We start from the raw sequence: 9,302 nt of genomic DNA, 5'->3' as shown, positions 1-9,302 counted from the left end.
TATATTTTGTTGATTCCTTGAATTTCGTAGATTTTAGTTCTATATGTTGAATTCTTATTTATTTCGCATTTATAGGAGTGGTGTGCTTAGGGCTGGGGAATTATACCGAAATACCGGAATACCGGACTTACCGTACTGAAAAAATACCGAAAATACCGTCTTTTCGGTATACCGTAGTTTCGGTACGGTATGATACCTTACCGATAGAGATCGGTACGGTAACGGTATAAGATTTCCCATACCGCGGTATACCGCGGTATACCGAAGATTCGGTATATACCGATGCTTCGGTATACCGTGGTATACCGGTATACCGATTGATATAAATAATATATAAATATATATTTATATATGTTATATTTAAACTAAATTTTTAAAAATAAGAATTTTTATTATACAAAAAATAAAAGAATCAAAATTGGGAACCCTATTTTTTGAAGTAGTTGAAAACTGGATTTTTTTTTAATATTTTGGATATAATAGATTTTTTCACGGTATAATGGTATAATGGTATGTCGTACCGCAAAACACGGTATAACGGTATATCGGAATGCCATATCGCAGTTCGGTATACCGCAAAAGTACGGTATACCGAAATGCGGTACGGTATACCGATAACACGGTATGGTAACGGTATGGAAAACTGTCATACCGAATTTCCGGTGTACCAAACTCCAGTATACCGACACTTACGGTACGGTATTGGTATGATTTTTGTCATACCGTAACTTTCGGTAAGGTATACGGTATGGCACTCCCGGTACGGTATACCGTACCGAACCACCCCTAGGTGTGCTTGCATCTCCTTGAACTCAGCACCTCGACATTCAATAGTTTAATTCACAAAAAATAATGGTGACATATTCGATTTTGGCGTTGCTCGATTGGGATGGAGGAGATACATGGATCGATTTGTGCATTTTTAGTATGGGCGGTATTGGAAAAAACTTCAAATCATCCTGGTATATTCCTTAACTCATTTGCTAATTTCTAATTATAAATTATGTTGATTTAGAATATTTTTTTCTCGTATAGTATATAGTATTAAAAAATTGCAAGCAGCAATTATTTGGTTCTATATGTTTGCTATGATTTCAGTCATCTATTATAATTTGCTAGCGGCAACCTGTGCGATGCACATATATTAGTATGTGTTTATATTTTTATAATTTGTGAATTATATGTCTTAAAGACGGTAATCGAGAGAGGCATATTGTATGGAAGATTAAACATGGTGGCAAAAGTAGGGAATGAGATTGTATTGTATTTTCTGCTGTGTGTTTAGACTAGTTACAATGGCCCCATTTTATAGGGTAGTACAACCATGGGATACATCCCCCTTCACTCTAGGAACTACAAAAGATTTAATGTTCCTAGGTAATACCATGTAATTTATTATTATTGCAATTACCCATTATTTGGTAAATGGACTAGCCGTTGGATGATTCTTGACACTCCCCCTCAAGTTGAGCAATGGTATCTCCAACGTTCAACTTGACTAAAATTTCTTTGAAGTTTCTTGGATTCACGGCTTTGGTTAAAATATCTGTCAACTGTTCTTCAGATCGAACGAATGGAAACTCGATAATTCCTCCTTCAAGTTTTTCTTTAATAAAGTGGCGATCAACCTCGACATGTTTAGTCCTGTCGTGTTGGACTGGATTCTCTGATATGCTGATTGCCGCTTTATTATCACAAAATAGCTTGCTCTTCCGATTTGGGGAGAAACCGATTTCAGTGAGTAGCCTCCTTAGCCACATGATCTCCATGAGCCCACTCTTGATGCCTCTGAATTCTTCCTCAGCACTTGATAGAGTTACAACCTTTTGTTTCTTGCTTATCCAAGTAACTAGGCTGCCCCCGACGAATGTGAAGTATCCACCAGTTGACTTTCTATCGATTGGATTGCTAGCCCAATCAGCATCTGTGTAGCCGTCAACTTCCAGATGTTCTCCTCTTTTTAAGAAAACTCCATAGTTCGTTGTGCCTTTCAGGTACCTCACAATCCTTAATGCTGCATCCATATGTTCTTCTTGTGGTTGGTGCATGAACTGACTGACGACTCCTACTGCATATGTGATGTCGGGTCTGGTATGGGAGAGGTAAATTAGTTTCCCAACTAATCTTTGGTATTTCTCTCGGTCTGTGGGTCTAGCTCCCTCGACTATCTTTAACCCATGATTAGATACCATTGGCGTTTCGGCAGGCTTGCAGTCTAGGAGTCCGGTCTCTGCCAAAAGGTCAAGTACATATTTCCTCTGCCTCAGGAATATTCCATGTCCTGATCTCAACACCTCTATCCCTAAAAAGTATTTCAAGGGACCGAGATCTTTCATGTCAAATTCTTTGAACAAGTTAGACTTGAGATTGTTGATTTCTTCTATATCATCCCCTGTGATTATCATATCGTCTACATAAATAATGAGACATGTTACCTTATCTTCCCTTCTTTTTGTGAAGAGTGTATGGTCAGAGAGACTCTGTTTGAACCCATGTTTGATCATCGCTTGACAAAACCTTCCAAACCATATTCTTGGAGATTTCTTCAACCCGTACAAAGTTTTCTTTAATCTGCACACTTGTCCTGGATTGAATTCGCTCTCGAATCCTGGTGGGATTGCCATGTAGACCTCCTTGTTCTTCTCTAATTCTCCGTGGAGAAAGGCATTTGTCACATCAAATTGATGTAACGGCCAATCTTTACAGGCTGCAACCGATAGTAATGTTCGGATCGTGTTCAGTTTGGCAACTGGAGAGAAAGTTTCGTCATATTCGATTCCATACACTTGAGTGTATCCTTTGGCCACCAATCGTGCCTTGTATCTCTCGATTGATCTATCTGCACGCCTTTTGATTGTGAAGACCCACCTACAACCGACCGTTTTCTTTCCTGTTGGCAGAACGCACTTCTCCCACGTTCCATTTTTTATCAAAGCATCAATCTCTTTCTTCATAGCTTCTCTCCAATGCTTCTGTGTGACTGCTTCTTCAAAGGACTTGGGAATTTCTTCTTCCTCATATAGGGTAGCTTCAAATGCTCGAGCCATCTCTGTGAGGTATACTTGGGCTATGTTTGCCACTGAATATTTCGTTTTCCGCCCTTTCCAATCTGGAGAGTATCTTTTGGGAGGTATTCATCTCGTGCTTCTATGTGGTAGTTCATACTTCCCAGTATTATCAACTCTGCCATTATTATCACCTTCTCTGTCTACCCTGTCTGTGTTAGTGATATTTAATGGAACTGAATTGGTTTCAGAGTCATTTACCTCGGGATTTGAAGACGGGGTTGATGGTTAGTTGTTGAACTGTGTGATCTGACCAGTGGAATGTGATAGCCCATCATCCTTTGTTGGACTGACTTATGTGACAGGTTCCGGGTTTGGTTCAAGGTTTGGTTCAGGGTTCGGTTCAGGTTCCTTTTGTGTAGATTCAGATTGATGAGTTGGGATATATAGCCACTTCAGTGGGTCGCTAATTGGGTTTTTTATCTCATTCTCAACGAAATCACAGTTCATAGTTGTGTGCATGTGTTTAGATATTGGATCATAGCATCGGTACCCTTTTTGGTTGACCCTATACCCAAGGAACACACATTTGACAGCACATGGGGAGAATTTTGTGCGATCATGTTTTAGGATATGGACGAAAACCGTACAGTCGAAGATTTTTGGGTCGAGAGTAAGGGAAGTTGGTTTCTGTATGGATTCATGGTTAACAAAGGTATCAATGGGAGTTTTGAAGTTGAGGATTCCCGTTGGGAGACGGTTCATAAGGTAGACGGAGGTAGCAATTGCTTCTGGCCAAAAAGATGTGGGGATCTTGGATTCAATGAGAAGGGCCCTGGTGATCTCCAGTATATACCTATTTTTCCATTCTGCTACCCTATTCTGTTCAGGTGTATATGCACAGGAAGTCTGGTTGATAAGGCCTTTTTTCAGAAAAGAAGGTTTTCATGTTTGTGTTAATATATTCCCTCCCATTATAAGACCGTAGAACCTTAATCCTATGGTTATACTGGGTTTGGACTAAACTGTAGAAGTGAGTAAATTTTTTAAAAACTTCTGATTTATGTTTTAAAAAATATACCCAAGTCATACGAGAAAAGTCATCTATGAAAAGCAGGAAATAACGAAGACCCTGACCTCCATTGATTGGAGCAGGACCCCAAACATCCGAATGAACTAAGGAAAAAGGTTTGAGCTCTCGAGTATTATTTAATTTAAAGGAATGACGATGGCTTTTAGCCAGATGACAAGTTTCACAATCAAGAGAATGCACACTCGAGGCTATCTTAGGAAACAAGAGTTTAAGATATCCTATAGATGGATGCCCTAACCGACGGTGTAAGAGCCACGTTTGCTTGTCAGTCGGTGTCTGAGACAGTAATGCCGCACTTTGTTGGGCTATCTCATCCACATAGTACAGTCCGCTTCGTTCAGTGCCACGCCCAACTATCGTCCCCGTCTTGATATCCTGTAGCATGCAAAAACGAGGTTGCATTAGTAATTTACAATTAAGTTCCCTCGTCACGTGACTAACTGATAGCAGTTTATGAGATAAAGTGGGGACGAAAAGGCAGTTAGAGAGTCGGAGGGTTGGAGAAACAACAATGGTGCCCGCCCCCTCTACTCGAGCTAAATCCCCACTGGCTGTTTGGACATAGGTTTTAGTAGGTTCGGCTATGTGTAGGAAATCAGAGGGGTCAAAAGAGATAGTGTCGGTAGCCCCACAGTCAAAAATCCATTGTTTCTCCTTCTTGCCAATATTAGTAGACGAGGAATTGGCCAAGGCTTTAAACGAGTTGTGGCACGGTATGTTGGGCTGAAACTGTAAGTGTGTTGATTTTCTGGGGTCAATTTGGGAATTTTTGAATTTTTTGGGGTCAATTTGGGAGATTTCGGATTTTCTGGGGTTGGAATTAGATAACTGTATGAGATGGGGTTTGTGGTGGTATTTAGAAGAGTTGGGGGGGTTAATTTAGATATGAGAGAGTTGGGGGTATTTAAATAAAAAAAAACCCCTTTTCTCCCAACCCTATGCGCCGTTGCTTCTCCAACCCTAACCTCCGCCGATCTCTCTTTCTCTTCGGCAACGATCGCTGGTGTTCCGCCGGGGTTGGCGGTCTCCGGTGTCGGATTACCTTCTGACCACACTCTAGCAACTGAGACTGAGGCTATTGCTTTCTCGTCGCCTCCATTCTTTCCGGTGGACTGGCTGGTGTTCCCTCCGGCGTTTGGTTGACCGATGCTGCCCATCGTACCGTCGGTGTTGGTAGCGCGATCCCCCACGACGGCCGCCGCCGTCGCTCTGCCTCCTCTGCTCCGATTTCGGTTTTGTTTGTTCCTCTTCATTTCATCCCACCAGTCGGGAAAGCCATGGAGATGAAAGCATGTGTCGGCCGTGTGCTTCTTCCCGCCGCAATGGCTACAGCTTAGTCTACTCTTGTCCAGATTTGTGGAGGGTTTTTGTGGTGGCGGTGGTCTGTTCCGGTGGTCAGTTGCTGCCAAACCGACACCTATGCCTGTTTCTTGCGAGTCGCCGTAGGGTTTGAGAACCCGTTCATTGGCAGATTCGCGCCTCACTAAGCCGTATGCACTCTTCACAGTGGGTAACGGATCTTTGTTTAGGATTTCCCTCTTGATTGTGTTGTATCTGTCGTCTAGAGCCCATAGAAATTGGTATAATATATGTCTCTAGGTGATCTTGTTGTACTTTTCGATTGTTGAAGGAGTATCCATTGGATTTGGATCCCTTTCATCTATGGAGATCCAGAGATCCTGGAATTTATTCCATAAACTTTCAAGACTCATGCTTCCTTGCTTCATATTATACGCTTGTCTGTGTAGATCTGAGACTTGGAAAGGATCGATTCCACTTCTATATGTGATGGCTAGACCTTCCCATAGGTCTCGGGCTGTCGCATATTGTGATACTTCATTGATGAGATTGGATTCGATGTTGTTTATGATCCAATTGAAGCAGCAGTGATCTCTCTGCTCCCATTTTGGATAGCTTGGATCATCGATTGGAGGAGGGTCTGTAACTCCGTTAATGTGAGATGATAGACCTTTTCCTCCAATGGCTCGTTTCATCAGAGTTGTCCAGAGGGAGTAATTGTCTCCATTGAGTTTGGCTTGGACATGAATCTCCCCCAATGATTCTGGTTGATTTGAGGGTGGAGGTGGTGGTGGTGGCTGTTCTTGAGTTTTTGGTGGCATATTCATCTGCCTAAGGAATTCTGCCAATTGGGCAGCGAATTCCCCTGGGAAATTCATCAAAGGTTGGTTGGTGTTTGAAGCTTTTGAGTCAGATTCTGACATTGCTATTTTCTGATTTTTTTTGCAGGCTTAAAAAGGGCCGGGAAAGGTATCTTCGGGACGGTGATGAGATTTTTCTGAGTCCCCCACTGTTACAACCTGCTCTGATACCATCTTAAAGATGGTAATCGAGAGAGGCATATTGTATGGAAGATTAAACATGGTGGCAAAAGTAGGGAATGAGATTGTATTGTATTTTCTGCTGTGTGTTTAGACTAGTTACAATGGCCCCATTTTATAGGGTAGTACAACCATGGGATACATCCCCCTTCACTCTAGGAACTACAAAAGATTTAATGTTCCTAGGTAATACCATGTAATTTATTATTATTGCAATTACCCATTATTTGGTAAATGGACTAGCCGTTGGATGATTCTTGACAATATGTCCAACGTTATATATAATGTGTTATATGACGGAAAATTTCTAAAAAGGATGAAATTATGAGAATCAATCTGTCATTAGGACCTTGCGGTTAGAACATTATGAAGGGAAACGATGTGAGAGACTCTCGCATGTGTAATGAAACACGCCTGAGGCTCGCTTGTTTGAATAAACACGCATCACTAAAACTCGTCTCTCTTAGAAACACATGAGGCTCTCGCTTGTCTGCCTCAAATACAGAAAATCAACGAGAATCCGACTTCCAGCGGCTCACATTCCCATTATAAGTGTTACTCTCCCCGTTTCCTAAAAGTAAGAACTTTGGGAACCGGATGTGTTTTAATGTAAAATTGGTAAAGTAAGTGAGAGGAATAGAAAAAAGTGTGAAATTAGTGATATGGGATTCGAGGGTCCATTTCCTAAAATGCAGAGTTTTGATTTTTGGGAGTTGATGTCTTTGTTACATTATTTTTTCTCTTATTTTACTTTCACTCTACTTTAACTATTTATTATCATTTTCTCAAAATGAGTGCAAAAAAAGAAGTGACTCAATTTTGGTAGATAGGTGGGAGCAAGACTTCTATACTCTCTTCGTCCATGAATTATAGTCGAATGTAATCATTTCAAGATGTCTACCAAAAAATAATCTCATTTAGAAAAATGGAAAGTTTCCCTCTCATACTTTATCCATTTTTTCTCCCTTCTTTACATTACTTACTTTTTCTCCATATCTCTCTTACTTTACCTATAGAGTCCTATTAACCACAAATCCACTCTTAAACACTGAACTAGAGACCAAATTTGGGTTCTTAGATCTTAAATTTAATGGGTTAGATTAGATAATCAAGGGTTATTTTTCGCACTTCATTATATACTCAATTTACTTCAATGTGGGGGTATTTATGTAAATTCATAATTAGGGTAAAAAATTCAAAAAATCTACCATTCCACTCACGCGTTTTCGGCTGTGAGCTTCAATTCTTCTTCTCTCTCAAAACTTCTCTCACAAAACCTAGCTCAAATCCAACGAATCTTCATCTTCATCGGCCATCAGTGGCAAATAGGACTAAAATCGACGACATTCATCGACGATTCAGCACTTCTCTCTATCAGTTCAGCAATTAAATCGGTAGATTAAATGGTTGATACTCGAAAAACTTCGACCGAAAATTTTGGCCGCCAGTTGCGTTCTGGCCGAACTTGTGATGAAGGTAATACACCTTTGAAGTTTTGCAAAGTTCTTACTCTTAATTTACTTCATCTAATACCTAACTTGGATTCTGATTTTTGCCAAAATAGTACTGAAATATACTCGAAAGCAGCCGGATATATCAAAGACGGTCAAAAAATCAAATCGGCAGCCCGATGCAGATGCTGAAGGTAAAACCTAGGAATTAAACTGGTAAAATGAAGAAATAAATTATGATAATGAGTTAACAGAGGATCTGTTGGATGCTTGTTGACTGCTGGATGCTTGTTGACAGATGATTAGTTCATTAGTAATCGAACATGAAGTTTCATCAGTTTTTTTGTGCAATTTAGGAATTTGAAATTTTAAAATGTTTTTGGTTGCTTGAAAGTTTGTATGTGGCACAAATTTTAACTAAATAATTGATAAGAGAAAATTTGTAACGTAGGATTAAACTTAACTGTGTTGTCTATTTATTGTTATGTAATATTTAATGTGTTGTATGTTTTATATAGCCAAAGGTTCATCTCCAGACCAAAAGTTCTAAGTGATAGTTAACTAGTATGTATTCAATAATAAAATATTATAATGAAGTAACAAAGTCTAAATATGAACTATCTATTTACTGTGTTGCATGAGTTTAGGGTTTTAGGATTAAACTCGACTGTTGTATGAGTTTAGGATTTTAGAATTAAAATTAACTGCTGCATTGTTTGCATATTCAAATGAACTACATATTTTATGTGATGAGGTAATGCAACTGATCTGTTTTCCTATTAACTATAATCTAGTTGTTGTGAAGTATTGAATTCATATAATAAAGTAATAAGTTATACGGTAGGTTTTATTACTAAAATGAAGTAATAAAACATTATAATGAAGTAAATGATTCTAAAAATTTAATAAAACATTATAATGAAGTAACATCTTTAACTGATTTGTTGTTTGCACATTAGAATAAACTATATATTCTTTTTGATGAAGTAGTAAATTGATATAATGAAGTTAGTTGTGTCTTTAATTAAGTAATATAAAGTGAAAATCACGTTAAATAAAGTAACATAGTATTCTAAGTGAACTATCTATAATTATATATGATATGTTGTAAATTTATTCTGTATTCTTATGTATAGGTAAAAATTCCTCTAAAAAGAAGATGCATGCGAGAATTTCTTTGGAAATCCTTTCAAATTACTTAGGCAAGTACTTCATTCGTACATTTTATTACTTCATTCATGTCCCCTGTTACTTCATTCATGTTAATGCACACATGAATGAACATACAAACTGTGTTATATGCAGAGGACAAGAAATTGAAGGCTCTAGTGCAGAATATTACCCCCACAGAGAAACTAATGGATTTAATTCATAAACTCTCATTATATTAACTGTTATGTTCTTTCAACATTAA

The sequence above is a fragment of the Salvia hispanica genome, chromosome 4, assembly GCF_023119035.1.
Source record: "Salvia hispanica cultivar TCC Black 2014 chromosome 4, UniMelb_Shisp_WGS_1.0, whole genome shotgun sequence".
In the NCBI taxonomy this organism is placed as follows: domain Eukaryota; kingdom Viridiplantae; phylum Streptophyta; class Magnoliopsida; order Lamiales; family Lamiaceae; genus Salvia; species Salvia hispanica.
Note: the sequence above shows the minus strand (reverse complement) of the source record.